Raw genomic sequence first — 20,519 nt, 5'->3', positions numbered from 1 at the left:
GAAATCTGCTGCTGTATCACTTAAAATATTTTCTGTGCCTATTCGCTCATCTAACCCTTTAGAGTTTATCTTTGGAAAATATTACATTCTAAAGATTCCAAAAACTAATGTTACCCTGACAAAACTATGAAAGTTTTGGGCTTTTTAAGGGCCCCAAAAGATTTATAGCTAGTTTGTTTTCTATCTGGAAAAGTAACAAGTGAACTATTTACACAGTAGCTGCTTCCTTCATTCATCTGGTTTAGATCAAATTAATCCCACTTTTGGATGAAAGTTATCATGAACTTAATGTTTATGATGCACAGTGGTATTTACTAGATATTACATAATTGCATTCATCTATGCTTCTGGCTACTTCTGTTCCTTTGACATCAAAAAAATATATAAAACTTTTCTGCTTATTAGGAAGAGAGCTGTGATTATTTTATCCCAGATAACAAATCAGTAAGGAGACAATTCATTTGTAAACAGTGGCAGTTGCTCTCTGAGAAGAGCTGATTTGACAAGATGACGATCAAACCAACGTTCCTATCTGCAATCTCCTCTTCCGGGACAAACTCAGCAGGTGTGCCTAAACCAACTTTCCACTTCATCTACTTCTGCCCATTCCTCCCCACCCTACCCCTTAAATGATGCTTTCTACTATTGGATGTGAGAAATCAGAAGACTTAACTTCCAAAAACACTCTCTGCAACTGACATTCTTCAAGGTATCTTTTTCGAATCTAGCCATGAAATCAAAATAAATATTTTAAAGAACAAAATTATAAGCTGGTGTTAGAAAAATGATTATCATTCACTTGTGTAGCAATGTATTTATGTATACAGACATGTATGTGTGCTGTGTCATGTTGTCTTTAATCCGAGATTTATAAAAATAGATATAGATATCTATCATAGTACTGTGCTTCAAATACAAATCAATAATGGCTAGTAACCAAAGTAAATGTTTTAGAAAGATATGATAATGAAATAATCCTTTCCTAAAATATTGAGCTCATTATTTATTAATCCTGTGTAAGGCAAGAAGCCAGGAAAAAGGATTTGTCACCACCACACTTGGGAACTCTGATAAATGTGATCAGTGCTAAGATGCAGCCCAGCCTGGGGATGAGCTCAGCCTTTTTTGTTATTCTTTTTGCTATTTCTTCCACATCGAGCCTCCCTGCTCCTACTCCTCTATCAATCAGATTATGTCCAAAAAGAGATAGAATGAGGACACAGCCAAAATGATTTGCAAATTCCTACTTTGGTTGATCCAACTTCTTTTAAAGTATGTTGTTTAGTCTCATTAATGCCACTGCTGTAAAGTTACAAGTAAATTACCAAACTGTGAAAAAAAGAGTAACTTCCTGCAATTGCTAAGTAGTTTTAAAATTATCTTTTATTAAAACAAGCAAACAAATAAAAAAGAAATAGATCACATGCTATTCCTCTGAGGTAAATGGACAATCCAAAATTGATTAACCAAAAAAAAAAAAAAGTGACAAGGACTATGTAAGACAGAAATTTTCTGTTTTTATTTGTGTTGAGATTAACACACCAATTTGATATAGTGCTGGGAACCCTTATTTTCATCTCAGTTTTATCCTCTGAACAAATACTCCTAAGAGTGGCTTTGGGAAGAATTTTGTTTTCTTTCTTTGTAGAAAAAAACAGTGAGAACTTCACCAATTAATAAAGAGAAACAGAGAAAAGGTCATGATGACAAAGTTCTTTCTGACATCAGACTGCTCGCCTGGGTAAAACAATCACTTTTTCTGACCCCTAGCACTCACACATGCCCAGTCCTGAAGCCTTGTCTTGCAGGATGCCAGTGTTATCCTGTTTAGCATCCCTTGGACACTTCTGCCTGCCATCTATTCTGTACCCTGGATCTATCTTTGCCTTTCCCAAGCTGAGCTCCACATTTTATACATACAATTTTGATTACTACGTACTCTCCCCATTTTGAAAAGAGAGAGGTAAATTATGGTAACAGCCATCTCATCTCAGGGGCTACAAATCACCAACTTTGAGACCCAATGTCCATGTAAGTCCTTGCTGAAACTTGGTGGTACACTGACCTTATGCCTGGACTTGAGACCCCCAAGTATGCTTATGAGAATTTGGGTTATGTCATTATACCACAAATAAAATTGCAACTTATTTTCCAAAGGCACACTTAGTATTCAGGGGTGATGCATGTTAGTGTGGGGCTAGGCTACTGAAGTAGGAGTCTCATCTTGGCTCTAGACTAAGATGTGTTAAGTCGGGCCCAGCTGTCAGATTTTCAAGTGAAGAGTATGTACGTCATTGCTAAATCCTACCGAGGAGCTCTCTCATGAATAAAAGGACAGAAGACAGGACTCTAAAGAATGTCATTATCTAATGGATGAGCACAAGAAAGGAAACAAATACAGAAGATTAGGAAAAAGAAAAATTATCAGGATTTGGTGTTGCCTTAGAAATCAAGACGGAAAAGTATTTCAAGGGAGATAAGAGGAAGACGTGACTCAGTTGTGCAATAGTAGTGACAGAGATCAAGATAAACATGGCATTCCAAAAGGTATCACAGAATGTCAAATGATAAGCTCTTTTCTTATCAACTTAAATCTTTAAAATACAAAAATTGTGTGTGTGGGGGGGGGGTGTGCCTGGGTGACTCAGTGTCAGTCGGTTAAATATCCAACTCTTGGTTTTGGCTCAGGTCATGATGTCACAGTTCATGGGATCAGGCCCTGGGTCAGTCTCTATGCTGTCAGCACACAGCCTGCTTGGAATTCCCTTTCCCTTTTTCTCTGTCCCTCTTCTGCTCATGCATGCTCTCTCTCTCTCTCTCTCTCTCTCTCAAAATAAATTAATAAAAACTTGGGGCGCTTGGGTGGCTCAGGTGGTTAAGCATCCGACTTCAGCCCAGGTCATGATCTCGCAGTTCATGAGTTCCAGCCCTGCATCGGGCTCTGTTCCCTTTCTTTCCCAGGCAAATCAGACCACAAACCATTAGGAGGCATCAAGCAAGCCAGAGGAGCTACTGTGCTCCAAAGGTGGGCATGAAAGCCTGAGGACAGTAAGGAGAGTGCCTGTGTTGGAAGGCAGCCCAGGGTGAGCCCAAGTGGGGTAAGGAAAGTGCCCATAGTGGGAATTGTTGCCAAGTATGTGGTGTTAGAGCCAAGAGCAGGGGGAGTAGGGCCATCTGTGCAGGGGAGAGGCAGCACTGGCAAAGGGAAATTGGTTACATGCAAGGAATTGAACAAATAAGTAACTATATTAAAGATAATTAAGTCAGATTTCTCACTGTGGGAGAAGAGAGTTAACAGTGCAAAAAGCAAGAAAACTAGGATGAACCCTGTGCAATGAAATTGCATGTAGCAGTATGAGCTCACGCACTTCGACATACATATATGTAGGTGTCAAAATTAATACAGCTTTTCCACCAAAACAGCCTGTAAGTAGCAACACCCAATAACAATGGGCAAATCCACCCCTCAGATCTCCAATTCTAATTGTCATTCTTCAACAAAAGAAGTACAAGAGAAATAGTCAACTTCATGGCTAAAGCAGGGATGATACAAAATGGAAGCATGTTGCTGTGTCAGAAAACATAAGAAGGAACATTCTGTGGTGCTAGAAAGTAACAAAATGCTCAAAACATGAAGAGAAATTTTAAATTTTTTCTAGCTTTACTGAGATACAATTAACATAGAACATTGTATAGGTTTAAGATGTGCAATATGATGATTTAATACACATATATGTTGTAAAATGATTACCATGATAAGGTTAGTTAACACAGTCATCACTTCACATAATTATAATTTTGTTTGTGTGAGGGGTGAGGACATTTAAGATGTATTTTCTTATCAATTTTCAAGTATATAGTACAATATCATTAAGTACAGTCAACTTGCTGTATATCTCTAAGACTTATTCATCTAATAACTGGAACTTTACCCTTTGACCAGCATGACCCCATTTTCCCCACCCCTCAGCCTATAGTAAATGACATTCTACTCTTTATTACTATGATTTTGGCTTTTTATTAGATCCCACATATAAGTGAGATCATACAGTATTTGTCTTTCTCTGTCTGACTTATTTCACTTAGCATAATACCCTCAAGGTCCATCCATTTGTCACAAATATCAGGATTGCAGTCTTTTTTTTAATGCCTAAATAACATTCCATTATATGTCTTTTTTTTTCCTCACTTTTTCTTTATCACATTTTCTTTACCCATTCACTCACCAATAAAGATTTAGTTTCCATATCTTGACTGTTGTGAATAATGCTGTAATAAATATGGGGTTGCAGATACGTCTTTGAGATAATTATTTCATTTCCTTCAAATATATACCCAGAAGTGGGATTGCTACATCATATGGTAGATCTATTTTTGTTTAATGTTTATTTATTTTTTAAGGAGAGAAAGACAAAGCATGAGCGGGTGAGGGACAGAGAGAGAGGGAGGAACAGAACCGGAAGCAGGCTCCAGGCTCTGAGCTGTCAGCACAGAGCCTGATTCTGGCTTGAACCCATGAGCCATGAGATCATGACCTGAGCCAAAGTCAGACACTTAACCGACAGAGCCACCAGGCGCCTCTGGTAATTCTATTTTTAATTTTTTGAGGAACCTCCATACTGTTTTCCATAGTGTCTTCACCAATTTATATTGCCAGCAATAACACACAAGTGTTCTCTTTTCTCCTTATGCTCCCCAACATTTCTTATTTCTTGTCTTTTTGCTAATAGCCATCCTAACACATATGAGGTGATATCTCATTATGGTTTCCATTTGTATTTCCCTGATGATTAGTAAGTAATGTTGAGCACCTTTTCATTTACCTGTTGGCCATCTGTATATCTTCTTTGGGAAAATGTATATTCTGGTCCTCGACCCATTTTTTTTATTTTATTAAAAAAAAAATTTTTTTTTAACGTTTATTTATTTTTTAGACAGAGAGAGACAGAGCATGAACGGGGGAGGGTCAGAGAGAGAGGGAGACACAGAATCGGAAACAGGCTCCAGGCTCTGAGCTGTCAGCACAGAGCCCAATGCGGGGCTCGAACTCAACGGACCGCAAGATCATGACCTGAGCTGAAATCGGACACTTTACCGACTGAGCCACCCAGACGCCCCACGACCTATTTTTTAAAATCAGATGGTTTGGTTTTCTACTATTGAGTTGTATAAGGGCATTATATATTTTACCTATTGACACCTTATCTAACGTACTGTTTGCACATATTGTCTCCCGTTAAGTAGGGTGCCTTTTCATTTTGTTTATAATTATTCTTTAGCTGAGTAGAAGCTTTTCAGATGTAGTCCCATTTACTTATTTTCGTTTCTGTTGCTTGCGCTTTTGGTGTTGCATACAAAATATCACGGCCAAGCCCAGTGTCAAGGAGCTCTTTCCCTGTGTTGTCTCCTAGAAGTTTCATGGCTTCAGTTCTTATATTTAAGTCTTTAATCTATTTTGAGTTAATCTTTGTGAGTGGAAGATAGGAGTCCAATTCCATTCTTTTGCATGTGAATATCCAGTTTTCTAAATACCATTTACTGAAAAGATTATCTTTTCCCCATTGACTATTCTTGATTCAAAGGGGACTTTTTTTTAAAAGGACCCAGAAGTAAGCTTAAAGTTTACAGAAGCCATTGACTAAGTTGGAGAAAATTTGAACATCAAAATAAATATTTATAGTAATAAGTTATCACTCACTGAGCAAACCAGGAGTTATGAATTCACATGAATATAAGTAAATTGAAATTTTTATGAGGAACAGGAATTTTCAAACTACCTTCACATAAAATATTTATATATTTCAAAGCAAAATGGAAATAACTTTACACTGCAGAAGCCTAGCAGATACCACATCAGATCAGCGATAAAAGAAAATATTATCAGCAATAAGAAAAATTAAAAATTTATGCCACATAATAGGAGGCAGTTAAAAGAACACAGCCTAACTTCTGTCATATTCCTGCCAAATAAACATAACCTGAATGTAAGCAGTAAGAAATATATGCTAAGTCCTAGTTGAGGACTTCTCCAAAGTACCCAAAAATTCAGATGTAACAAAATCATAAAATACAAGGAAAGACTGAGAAAGTGTTTCAAAGTAAAGAGGATTATGAGACACAACTAAATATATACTAAATATATCAGTATTTATAAACTGCATCTTTTTGCTATAAAGAACATTAAGATAACTGGGAAATTGAGTGAAGCCTGAGGAATAAATGGTAGTAAAATATCAATATTAGTTTCCTGATCAATGATTATATTGTGATTGTGTTGGGGAAAATCCTCATTTGTAGTAAATACACCCTAAAGATCTTGGAGGGTGGTAGAATATTATTTCTCAAATGATATCAAACAACAACACAAAGCTTTTGCATTATACTTTCAAATTTCTGTAAGCTTGAGATTGTTCCAAAAATTTTTTAAAAGTTAGCCACCAAAGGGATTCTCTTATTTTTCTGTCATAGGTAATTTAAATAATTTTACTTGTCAACTACGATTTTAGCAAATATGGTAACTAAAATGGAAAAGGTGAAATCCATTTTAATCATTAGAATTAAAGATCTGGGAAAAACTTACTCTGTTTTGATTGTTGTTAATATTGTTATAATGTTACCAGTAAAAATTAATAAAGTAAAATTAAAAGATCAAATGCATCTATGTCACTCAGCATGTTAGGAATTTCATAAGAAATTAAGAATTATGGTGGGCAAACTATGGATTGGACTAATATGGTATTTCTATATTATTATCCTGCAACCGCACACCGTGTTTTGAGTATTACCTATTTCTTCTTTATTTTACAGATTAAAAGGGAAAAATTAAGCCTTTCTTTTCTACAAACAGTAGTAAACATACACATTGTAAAATGTACTTGGGAGAAAATGGGAAAATATATCCCTTAATCATGGAATCAAGAGATTTCATCCTCTGGGATGAAGAATGAGCTACATGTGTATATTAGGAAACTACAAAGACTAACACATTACGACAATCCTATGTTTTCAGAAAAGAAAATCAATATCTTCGATCAGAGATAAGAAGTAGATTATTGGAGAATGCTTTTATTGTTTTAGGAATTCTTAACCTGAAGTTAACATGAAGTCTGTTAATTGAAGCTTTCAGCTGCCTAAATATTATTTAAGCAAGGAATTCAGAAATATAAGAGCTCTCCAATGACTAGGTTCTCTGGAAATGTAAAGGTGAAACAACTGAATGAAAATACTATTTTTTAAAAGGTAAAAGACACAAGCCAACATGAAGTGGGGGGTGGCTCTAACATAATGTGGAAGACACCACTATCGGTAGCAGGACAATGTACAGCTGCACTACACAGTTACCTAGACAGTATTGAAAATATTCTTACTCACTTGTATGGAGTTTGTAATTCCTAGGCTTATCTTTCAAAATATGTATCATTTGGAGATTCTTTTCTTAAGATTTGGCCTCCTAATCCTGCCAGTAGAAACAACGAGAAGATAAATGCAGACAACTTCCCTGGAATTCCTAATGTGTCTCATCAATGGTTTGTTAAAAGGGTTAGGAAGAATGGTTGGGAGAAAGGCAGCCCTTTTGTTTTTTACCTGGGACTGGCTGCGTGAAGTCTCTCAATGAGATAGTCCATTTCACTCAGTTCCAAGGCAAAAGCAGAACTACTAATGTTGGCCTGGAGTCCAAAAGAGTGCAGGTGATGACCACAAAAGACACTGGGCCAACGGTGTGGATGGATCAATGTAAATCCATCACCACCAATTGAAAAACAATTCCAAGGACATGCCCTGGTGCCTGTGGATAAGCAGTATCATGCACAGGAAAAGAAATGAGGAGGAAAACAAAAGAAATCCATGCCACAGTTTTGCTCAGGGTTAGTCCTAAAGAGTCAAGGGAAAGGATGAAAAATAGAAACTGAAAATCTAGCTGTATTTTTAAAAATATTATTTCCTTTGGCGAATAGGCAAAATACATGATTGAGAAATACATGATTTTGAATATTTTTCATTTTTCGACACACATTATAGATCAAGTTATGTGTGTAATATATTATCTATCCAGGTATCTATTATCTCAATAGTAATTCAACAATCATAACAATAACATAATATTATATTAGCAAAGAAAAGAGAATCAACAGTGTACTTGCATTAGATAATTTATTGCTGAGGTAGCCTTGCTAAAATATCAAGATAAGAGAGAAAAGACCTTGGTATCAAATTAGTTTTAATTTTTTTTTTTTTTTTTTTTTAGCATCCATGTAATGGCCTCATTGTATAGATTCACTTTTACTGGTCTATAACAACCTACTATAGAAATGAATATATTATATTGCTCCTAACTCCATCCATTCTTTGATGTTTTCAGAACTATAAAAAATTACCTCTATTTCCGAACGAGACAATACCAGACATATTTTAATGTTCTGTTGCCAGCATGTGTTTTCACTATTCTCGAAATGATAACATGCAGTTTGGTTATGAAGAATATGTCTTTCAACTTAAGTACTTTATCATAACTCTTTCTTCATAAATTTGAATTATATATAGCATAGGGAGTTTATTTGTTTTATTACATAATATGTCTTAGTCAAGTTAATAAAATGAAATACAATATTAGATTGTCAAAAGTGAAACTAATAGCTATAATAATAAATCATAAAACAGGCATTATACTTTAGAAATCTCATAATTTTATCAACAGCTTTATGATGTTGCTTATTACCATTTCTGTTTTATAGGTGAGAAATTTAGAGCCCAAAGAGATTAAATAGTACTGCAAAGAGTTAGTAAATGTAGGGCTTCATTGTATATATTTTTTTAATTCTAGATAAGCACATTTTTCAATTAAAGTACAGTCCCCCAGCACCAAGAGACATAACATTATCTACAAAGACAATCTTCTCTCTTATCCAATTGTGTGTTATTAAGGAAACAGATGCCTAACCAATAATTTGAATGGCACGGAGTATGCCAGTGAAAATAAATTTAAAGATACACATCTTAGCTTTAAAGAATTATCAAATAGAACTTGTAGGATAACACAAATAGCTGTTTTTCCATTTTTAAATCTACTAACATAAAACAAATTAAATAGGGCAAATAAAATAGAGTGGATAAAAGCATCCCCATGGAACATACATTATACATGGTGACTGTATGTGTCACTGGTAACCTGCTCTAAAGGTACAATTGCTTTGTTGATGAATTTCTCTCTGCTCTTCTGCTGAACTCCCGCATATTATTTGATCTTGTTGAAAGCCAAATATTAAATTTTAAAATTAACACTGTAACAACAATATTATTAGTAAAGTAAAACAACTGTTTTAAAGTGATAGAGGAAGGAAATGAATAATTAGATCTTTTGTAACTTGTTTCTAAAGATTAGGACTTTTTCCTCAATAATATTTCAGTATTTGTACTGAGCTATTTGTCTCTAAGAACATGGTATAAACTCTCTCAAAATTCTGTTTTCAATCACAAACGGAGACCCCAAAGCCTTCACCAGAAGTGTCACACAGTGTTGTAATCATCCACTGAGCAAAGGTTGGGGGAGTGGGGTGATGAAGCATTCCAGCAGGAGGTGGGAGAGTCCTACATACATTAATAAAAACTTACTACTCGATCGCAACCAGACCAAAGCCACCAGTGATGCTGCTCTACGGATTGTAGGGCTATAAAGTATTTATTTTCACTCTCTTAAAGACCCATTATGTTCCAGCAAACATACAGGAAATTGGGTTTGTGTTTTTATGTGTAACAAGAATCATTTCCAATTTTCTTGAGTTTTTTGGGGGGGAGGGGTGTATTATGTGGGCTCAAAATGTTCTTGTTTTAATTTTGAGTGTGAATTTGTGGAAGAGTCAGTTAATTTTTAGATTATGTTTTCTTTTTCCCTTTGTTTTTACAAGACAGCATGGGAATGAAGGAGAGGTGAAAATTGATGGCATTTCGGATGATAGACTTCAGTGAAAGCAGCCAAAATTTATGAGGGGGAATTTCTACATGAGTAACTAATTTCCTATGTTTCCAATTGTTGTAGAGTCCCCATGTCTGATACCGGTAACAGAAATATTTTGTAAATGAAGAGATCTTTCAAGGGACTAATATTTCTACATTTACAGAGTATAAATATTGTTAAATCCTTGAATGTTATTTATGTTAGAAGTGAAATATGTTTGAATGGCAGATTTTTTTTTGCATTTAAAGCTCAAACAAAAATTAATGAAACATCTAAATTTGAACATGGCTTTTAAAGTAATCTTAGATATATTCTCTTTTACCTACCTATGAACCCAAACCTGAGTAATGGTGTGAACTGAATACATTTATTCCTGAGTGGGAGGGGGAATAGATTATTTTGACTTTGACTTTTTAAAGAAAGAACAGCAGATATTTTAACATCTGATATAGCTTATTCTTACATGAAACACTTCAGCAATACAAGAAAAAGGAAGTTTTCAGACTGAGTCTAGAAACAAAGATTTTAATTCAGATCTGGCTCAGGCAGTTTCCTTTTACTTAGCTAGCTCCAGGAAAGCAATTTTTGATTTTTCATATTTTAACAGTAGCTAATCTCATACTGTTAATATGGTGTTGCAAGCACTTTTTGTGATCATTTCCCAAAACCACCCACTTGTCTGCATTAAGTCATTCATTTTTCATACTGCACTTCTACAAAATATTAATTGTAACTTTCACCAAGTAGTAAATGTTCTGTCCATATCATGCTTTAACATATAATTGGTACTCACGGACAATAGGAAATTGATCATAAAACTCTACAATAAAAGTAATGCTCAAGCTAGCTACTAATGATATTTACAGTATCGTTCTACTTATCATATATTTGGAATGGGTGTTTTCTTAGCTATGGCCTTGTCACTCTTTGCTAGGAATTGTGTAACTTGAAAGTTAATATTCTGGTCTCCATTTGGAACTTAAGGTTAACTGGTTGCTACATCACTTCAGTATCACAGAATTCTCTTCTAAAGGTGAAGAGAAATTTTATTTTCTTGAAAAATATGTTCACTGTTAATGTCAATATCAAATATTATCTAATAAATTAAAACTCAATCATAAATTTTCAACATTTTTAAACAGAAAGCTCCCATTTATTTTTTTTCAAAATTAAATGAATATTTATAAATTAATATTTTATCCCTTCAACTATATATTTCACAATTTTTGTCCCTAACCACTCAGGTATCTTTTTCCTCTTTGTTGTAAACACATAATTCCCACTGGGACCAAAGGAAATTAGTAATGTTCATTGTATAAAAAATAGGTCCAAATGTTTGATGACTGCACGGAGGCAGACAGGAAATGCCCAAAAAGATTCATCTATAAGACAGATCTTAATTAACACTGGGTTATTAATTTTTTGTCTTCTCTTCCAAGATATGAATACGGAATCTCGTTTCAAAGGTTGAGGTGAAATTTTATAATTCATTTTCTTTATTTCTTACAAACTTAAAGCTGAAAATTGGAAACAGTGAGAGGGATAGGAACATAAGCTAACTTTGTTTTCCAAGTATGCATACAACCACCAGTTGAAAAGCAAATAGAAAAAGTGATTAACCAACTGAGTGTTTTACAAGCAGAAAGAGTAGTGTTTTCAAAACAAAGGTCAACCTTGAAACTTTCAATAGCTTCTAATTGCTCTTGGGATAAAGACCAAAATTTTAATCAAATGACCAAAACCCTATAAGGCTCTGCTCTGCTAACCTCAAACTCCCAGCCTCCCCTGGCACAGGAGCTTTCCCTGTGCAAGTTAACATACCTGCCTGAACTAGACTTCACTGGCCTTCTCACTGTCAGAGCCAACTCCATCATCCCTTCCTTATGAAAGCTTTTACTGTCCTCCATTGATGAGACCGAAGTCCCCAGTACAAACTCTTGTAAAATCCTCTAATTCTCCTTCAGAGCACTTATTACAATTGCAATATACATGCTTTGTGTGGTCTTTGATTAGTGCTAATCTCCCCAACCAGATTGCTAATTCCTTGGAGGCAGGGACAGTCTCTGGCCTTGTTCACCCTTGGGTCTATAATATCCAACACAATGCCTGGCACATAGTAAAAACTTATTTTTTCAGATGAATCAATCACTCAATGATATAGATATGGATTTCAATCTTAATTCTACCAGATTTGATTCTGGTTGCATGAGCTTAATCAAATTTCTAAAGAATTAAGCCACATGGTCCCCTTTTATAAAAGTAGGGTGATAAAACACAATTTATAGCATTGTTGAGAAGCTGAAAGATGGCCTCATTTGTGTCCAGCTCAATAACATGTTTTTCCACTCCTTTCCCCTCTCTCTTTCTCTTAGAAGAAAATGAGTAGAAAAGTTGATCTCTTGACAGAGTTGTTTATTAAATAAAAGATCAGCCCTTAGCCTTCAAATCCAGACTATGTGACCTTTGGCAAGTTAGTGTTTCTCCATACATCATCCCCATCTATAAAATAGGCCTGATCAGGGCGCCTGGGTGGCTCAGTGGGTTAAGCGGCCGGCTTTGGCTCAGGTCATGATTTCACGGTCCGTGAGTTCGAGCCCTGCGTCAGGCTCTGTGCTGACAGCTCAGAGCCTGGAGCCTGTTTCAGATTCTGTGTCTCCCTCTCTCTGACCCTCCCCCGTTCATGCTCTGTCTCTCTCTGTCCCAAAAATAAATAAACGTTGAAAAAAAAAATTTAAAAAAAATAAATAAATAAACATTAAAAAAAAAAATTAAAATAGGCCTGATAGCAGTATATACTCATAGGGCTACTGTGAAGATTGAATATATGCCAATCACCTAGAACAAGGCATGGGACATAAACATCGTATGGGTTCACTGTCATTTGTTTCTTTGCTCCTGATCTATAATTTTGCCTTTTTCTATCACATTGAATGTGTCTCTGCACATTTGCCAAGTTAAAAAATTAGCATATTATCTGTAAAAAAAAGTGTATACATTTAAAAAAGATGTTGTTCAATTTTAGGTAGGAAACTTTAATATGTGATTTTTACAGTATTGGTGTATGTTTGTGTGTCTAGAATAGGGTACAACAAAGATTGTGCGATGTCTTTTTCCTTTACATGTCTGTTCAAATAAATGGCTGACCCATTTTTGTGAACAAGGGAAAAAAAAACAAACAAACAGATCAGCCCTTAGTGATAATATATGCAAGTTTAGGCATAGTTTTTGCCTTTCAGATCTCAAATATTTAAACCTAAAGACTCAGTAAAAATTATTTTATTATTCAAATCTTTGAACACTTCACGAACTTTTACTTTGAATTGTAATAATCAAACTGTCATCAAAATTCAGAACAAAGCTATCTAAAACTCCAAATCCTTCTCTCCATTTTTCTCCATTATTCCAATATTCTCCATATTCCAAAGTGGTCAGCTCCTCCTGGACCTGTGTGCACACTCTGTGCCAGGTTAACAGAAGAAATCCAGGAAAGGCTCATGATTAGTCCAAAGCTGTGGTTCTCATTTCTGTGCAAACCCCGTATCTTTTGGGGGTTCTTGGACTGATGTATTTTATGTTTAATTTATACTTATATGGTATCAAATCACTATATTTTATTAGATTTGTTTTTTTGTCTTTATTAGAACCATCTTATTAATTTTAAAAAATGTGTGGAACTTATTTAACATCCTTTTGAAAAAAAGTAGGAAAATTTTCAAAGGTCACTGGAGAATATGCTGGATTAGTCATATGTACCATCCAGCCAGCATGCCAAGAAGTGTAGATATTAAGTGAAAATAAGAGCTTAGGCAAGAGACTATTTTAAATTTTTTAAATATTTATTTATTTTTGAGACAGAGACAAAGCATGAACAGGGGAGGGTCAGAGAGAGAGGGAGACATAGAATCAAAAGCAGGCTCCAGGCTCTGAGATCATGACCTGAGCCGAAGTTGGACACTTAACCGACTGAGCCACCCAGGTGCCCCGGCAAGAGAATATTTTAAAAATGTAAACGACAGCAACCAGTAATCAATAGTAGAGTCAAACTAACCTGGAATGGCAAGCTTTAGGGCTTAGTTCTCTATCCACATCCATCAGGATCTGAGAGACTGAGAATAAAGCTTTTCTTTTTAAATAATTGAGTGTCTTTTGCAGCCGTCATTAAACATGGGTCACATCTATATCTTTCTATAGCTATTCTTTCTACGTCTTCCTGAAAAGACCAAGACACTTCTGTTGCTCTACCCATTCCCTTTAACCTGTCAGCTTTCTTCATACTGACCATCTTCTGCTTTTGACCAGTGGTAAAACTAAGCCTGCTACTAATTCAATTCTAAACACTCTTTCAGTGGGTGAGTATGATTAGTCCTTTAATGTGCTCCAGTACTCCTCTCTGAAATACACTGAGCAAAGGCAGCCCAGGACCAGCTCCTTAGAATGCAGAGCTCTCCACCATCTCCTATTATGTGCCTCCTGTTGCAGCCAGACTGGGTTATTCACTGTAATTCCAAGAAACGTATCTTTGTCCACTCTGGCCCACCACATCAGTTAGGATTATATCGATTACAAATAATAGAACCAATACAACAGGTGAAAGTTAAAACAAATGCATACATATATATTATGAATGTTTCTCACTGAATCCAAAGGCAAATGTAACCAGGCCTCAAGAACAAACTGGAATCACTTACAGAAAACAATTTGTTCTTACTTTTCTTTTCCTTTTTTTACTTCTCTTTGATCCCTGATCCCCATGGCAAAAAATAAAATAGTTCTTTATCCCCTCTCCTGAGAGACGGGTTTAGACTGAGAGTAGAGTCTCATAATCTCAATTTAAGATGCCCAGAGAAGGGCCTCTGATTGGCCCAATTTATGTAAAGTGCTAAAATCTGGGCCAGTTAACTGTGAACAAATATAGTTGATATGGTGGTTCTCAGAGAAATTCACTGTGACTGAGGGCCTGCAATTAAATGGGGATTGTTATGAGTTAGATATTCCTTACCACTTACCACCAAGCTAAATTCTACAACCTGGCAAAGCTCTACCTCCTCTTTTAACAAACCTGGCATTTGGTCACAATGCCAGGCTCCCAAGACAATTCTCAGGGGAATACAGATGCAAGACCATTCCTGGGGGACCATCGCCCTGGAAAACCCATACAGTGGGCTCCCTTTCCTCAGTATCAACACTTTCCACTCCAAATACTAGGATGAAATAAATATGCAGGGCAAGTTCGAAGGAAGACAATTTTAAAGGGCATTCCAAATTTCTAAAATAATTACAAGTGGCCCCAAAACATATTTCAAAATGGTCACACAATTAAGTAAACAAATATAGGCGTCCCTCACTTTTCAGAAGTTTGTATTACACCACTTTGCTTTTATAAAAGACCTAAATTAGTACTTATTTTAAGTAATAGAAAGAATTTGAAGAGGATTTTTGCTTTTACGAAAAAGCTGAAATGTGAAAATAGCATTCAGCATTTCTGTTATAGAGGCAGCACACACCCCAAACAGCGGCAGTGGCACAGCCAAGATCCTTCCCCGGGAACTATACTCAGCATCTCCGCATCCGGCTGCCATAACTTTGAACCATGTCTGTGAGCATCTGTGAGCATCTGTGTTTTATCGTGATTTATTTTGGCATCCATTTGCAAGATGTGTTCTAAGGTACCAGAAAAGCCTAAGAGGTTATTCTGGTGGTCTGCAAATGCTCAAATTTTTTTCTATATAAAATAATGGCAATTGCTTTTTCACTTTGTACCATTTCTGCTTATAAAAAGCTTCACAGGAAGGGTCCCTGTGTGGCTCATTTGGTAGAGCATCTGACTCTTGATTTTGACTCAGGTCATGATCCCAGGGTCAGGATTAAGCCCTGTGTAGGGCTCCACACTAAGAGTCAAGCCTGCTTAAGATTCTCTCTTCCTCTGCCTCTGCCTCCCCCCCAAAAAAAGGGAAAAAAAAGTTTCATAGGAATGCTCTACTTTGGGATAGCAGGAAAAACCTACATAACTAAGAGACTATTATATTATTTTTACCTATCGAATTTAAAAGATTTTATAAATTTGTAATACCCAGTGTTTGTGTGGGTGCAAGAAATGGGCCTGCTTATTCATTGCTGATGTACTACGTTTTAGGTAAAATTTTAGTAATATGTATCAAAATCCTTTTTATCAATGCACATTCTATGAACCAGGAAATCCCAATTTATGATCACTTAAAAATAAAGAGATTACTTCTTTTTCTGAACTCCTACGGAAGTTATTGCCAGTATTCTTTATTAAAGCATCATATATGCCCTTATGATATCTCTTCTATTCATGTTTTACCTGATTATTTAACTTATAATTCACAGTTGTTCTTTCCTGAGCCTGAACATTTCCTCCATGTCCCCTCAATCTTGTAGAATGCCCACCATTCAACACATCGTTTTATAATTTCCATTTTGATTCCTCTTTAATCCATGATTTAATTAGAAATTTCTAGTGCTTGATGAACACAGAACTGATATTGATACATTGAAATGTGATTCTATACCTGATAAGTCTTTTGTAAATGTTCTACAGGTTTTATGAAAAGTCAAATTAAGAAGCCTCACAGTTATAAGTCTTTTCCCTCATGCCATTTGGAAACTCATATAATTAAATATAAGTTACCAACTGGTTCTGTCCTCTGTTAATATAATTTTGCTTTTAAAACATAAGATCTTGGGGCGCCTGGGTGGCGCAGTCAGTTAAGCGTCTGACTTCAGCCAGGTCACGATCTCGCGGTCCGTGAGTTCGAGCCCCACGTCGGGCTCTGGGCTGATGGCTTGGAGCCTGGAGCCTGTTTCCAATTCTGTGTCTCCCTCTCTCTCTGCCCCTCCCCCGTTCATGCTCTGTCTCTCTCTGTCCCAAAAATAAAATAAACGTTGAAAAAAACAATTAAAAAAAAAAGATAAGATCTTGAAAAAATAAGACATGCTGAACTTAGAAATTTTTGCCATGTCACGGGAAAGTAGCTTTCAAAGAAAAGTCTGTCCTATTTAACAATTTTTTGCCCTGGTCATAATGTTATAATGTGTTCCCTTAAAGCTTATAAATATTTGTAAACATTGCATGTCAAATCAGAAAAAGACCATTGGCCCTTTCTTCTTCTCCCATATGCTTGAAGGAACTAATAAAAGCCTATGAATCTTCTCTAATTTATATTAATTCCCCCCCACATATCCTCCCCACAAATAAGAAAGAATGACTACATTTTTCCTTTTCATTCCACCACAACGTTGATATCCCCAGGAATTTAATAATAAATGAATATCAAATGCTTTTTTGATTTTGACATTTGGTGCTTTGCACGCTTAATAAGTTTTGCCAATTTGAAGCACCTAGGTGGACCAGTTGGTTAAGCATGGACTCTCGATTTTGGCTCAGGTCATGATCTCACGGTTCGCGGGATAAAGCCCTGTGTCAGGCTCTCCACTAACAGTGCAGAGACTGCTTGGGATTCTCTCTCTTCCTCTTTCTGTCCCCCACCCCTTAAAATAAATAAATAATTTTTATAAAAAAAATAAGTTTTACCAATTTGATTACTCACCAGAAATTCTTGCATTTCATTCCTTCCTTATGAAATCTTTTCACAGTTGTTCTTACTAAAGAGAAGATTTGTAGAGAATTAACTCTTAACTCCTTCTATATATAAAAAGATCCTTATTTTATCCTCACCTTTAAATACTGGTTTCGTTGGGTATAGGATTGTAGTCCAAATTCCTTTCCTTTAGTACTTTAAAAATTAGAATCCATTGTCACTTGTAGCTATTAAGAAAGCTGATTTCAAACTTCTGTATCTTCTGAGTAATCTATCTCAGTTACTCTCTCTGTCTCTCTCTCTTAGATTCTAGCATTTTCTCTTTACTTCACTCTGTTTTTCATTGTTGTTTATGTTCTTTTTTTTCTTTATTAATTTTTCAAACTGTACTGTTGGCAGGACATTTGCCTTTTTGTTTCTGGAAAATTTTAGGCGTTATATCTTCAACTGGGGAGTTCTATCTATCCTTTCCATTCTCTCCTTCTGGAACAAAAATTGGTAATTTCAGATTTAATTTCCATATATCTTAATAGGTCTTTTAGATTTTCAAATCTTTATTTCTTTGTTCTATTCTTGAAGAATCCCTTGCCTCTTTATTTTAGCTCATTAATTCAATCTTTAGGCACATTCATGCAGCCATTCAGCCTATCTTGAATTTTTATGTCAACACTGATATTTTTATTTCCAAAACGATTAATTCATTTCCATAGCTTCTTTCCCTGCATCACAGATGCTATATTTTCACTTCTGTCTCTGAGAATAACAAATACTTTTTTAGTGTTCTGGTTCCTCTATTAATTCTTTTTTGAGGTGTATGTAAGTTCTCTTATGCAGTTCTTTGCTGAATTTTTTTTCTCTCTTCCATGTGTTTTAGGCTCTTAAAAGATTAGGGATATAATCCAGTGGAAAAAAGACAGTCTCTTTAACAAATGGTGCTGGGAGAACTGGACAGCAACATGCAAAAGAATGAAACTAGACCACTTTCTTATACCATTCACAAAAATAAACTCAAAATGGATAAAGAAACTGAATGTGAGACAGGAAACCATCAAAACACTAGAGGAGAAAGCAGGAAAAGACCTCTCTGACCTTAGCTGCAGCAATTTCTTATTTGACACATCCCCAAAGGCAAGGGAATTAAAAGCAAAAATGAACCATTGGGACCTCATGAAGATAAAAAGCTTCTGCACAGCAAAGGAAACAATCAACAAAACTAAAAGGCAACCAACAGAATGGGAAAAGATATTTGCAAATGACATATCAGACAAAGGGCTAGTATCCAAAATCTATAAAGACCTCACCAAACTCCACACCCAAAAAACAAATAACCCAGTGAAGAAATGGGCAGAAAACATGAATAGACACTTTTCTAAAGACATCCAGATGGCCAACAGGCACATGAAAAGATGCTCAACGTCACTCCTCATCAGGGAAATACAAATCAAAACCACACTCAGATACCACCTCACGCCAGTCAGAGTGGCCAAAATGAGCAAATCAGGAGACCACAGATGCTGGAGAGGATGTGGAGAAATGGGAACCCTCTTGCACTGTTGGTGGGAATGCAAACTGGTGCAGCCGCTCTGGAAAACAGTGTGAAGGTTCCTCAAAAAATTAAAAATAGACCTACCCTATGACCCAGCAATAGCACTGCTAGGAATTTACCCAAGGGATACAGGAGTACTGATGCATAGGGGCACTTGTACCCCAATGCTTGTAGCAGCATTCTCAACAATAGCCAAATTGTGGAAAAAGCCTAAATGTCCATCAACTGATGAATGGATAAAGAAATTGTGGTTTATATACACAATGGAGTACTATGTGGCAATGAGAAAGAATGAAATCTGGCCCTTTGTAGCAACGTGGATGGAACTGGAGAATGTTATGCTAAGTGAAATAAGCCATACACAGAAAGACAGATACCATATGTGTTCACTCTTATGTGGATCCTGAGAAACTTAACAGAAAACCATGGGGGAGGGGAAGGAAAAAAAAGAAAAAAAAAAGAGGTTAGAGTGGGAGAGAGAGCCAAAGCATAAGAGACTCTTAAAAACTGAGAACAAACTGAGGGTTGATGGGGGAGGGTAGGTGATGGGCATTGAAGAGGGCATCTTTTGGGATGAACACTGGGTGTTGTATGGAAACTAATTTGACAATAAATTTCATATAATAAAAAAAAAAGATTAGGGATATAATAGATCCTAGTCAAAATATTTTTAACTTGAATATGGTCAAAGCTTTAGATATAACTTCTACTTTACAGAAAATATAGGGGATAGAAGAACAAACCAAATACTATCTCTAAGGAAGCAAGCAGTCAAACCCAGGAGGTAGAAATTCTACCCTAGGCAGAGTACCTTTCTATCCAGCCGTCTGAGTTCAGCTGCTCCCAGGTCCCTTGGACATTACCAGCCATACTGGGTGCTGCTCTACCTTCCTCAAGTGTTGCTTCCTCCCAAAGATACACAACCCCACTTTTGATGCCTGGCTCTTGGGCAGATAAAAAAGGAATCCACAGGAGTCAGACCATCTAGCATTTCCCACTGTACTTCCCACTTAATTCCTTTGCCATTTCCTCCTGGACTTCCCCGTTTTCTGCTGCCACTATATTTGTAGGTAGGGTGCCATATCATCCCCCCTTTATCCCAAGACTCTCCCTTAGGGCCTTCTGTATATGTTCTTGCCTACCATTGTTTTCTTAATTGGATCTTGTCTGTTTTTGGTTTCTCAAGGATTACTTATAAGTTCTTATCCATCAATAATTTCTATTTTTACCTTCAAATGTAGCTACATACAGTATGCACCTTTTTTGTTTTTGTTTTTGTTTTTGTTTTTTTACATATAATATGATTTCAGAATCCACAGCCCTTTAATAATTTCTTGTACATGTCCATGATGTCTTACTATAAGGACTTGGAATTGTCACTGCTTGAGAGCTATCTCTGGCTGCAGCAGCCTGCTTGGCCCATTAGCACGAGGAGCAGAGCATAAGTACTGAAGAGTAA

General features: G+C 36.1%; 1 long non-coding RNA gene across 1 annotated transcript in view; it reads right to left on the bottom strand.

Annotated features, from left to right (window-relative positions):
* The window catches only part of LOC147581032 (uncharacterized), a 370,816-nt gene that overhangs the window by 100,351 nt on the left and 249,946 nt on the right, over positions 1–20,519 (bottom strand). The window contains exon 3 of the long non-coding RNA XR_015250827.1: positions 17,524–17,578. This is a non-coding gene — a long non-coding RNA (uncharacterized LOC147581032). The remainder of the gene's footprint in view (positions 1–17,523; positions 17,579–20,519) is intronic.

The sequence above is a fragment of the Puma concolor genome, chromosome B2 (assembly GCF_028749965.1).
Source record: "Puma concolor isolate L17-30 chromosome B2, mPumCon1.1.hap2, whole genome shotgun sequence".
NCBI classification, from domain to species: Eukaryota; Metazoa; Chordata; class Mammalia; order Carnivora; family Felidae; genus Puma; species Puma concolor.
This window is presented reverse-complemented; position numbering and strand designations above follow the sequence as displayed.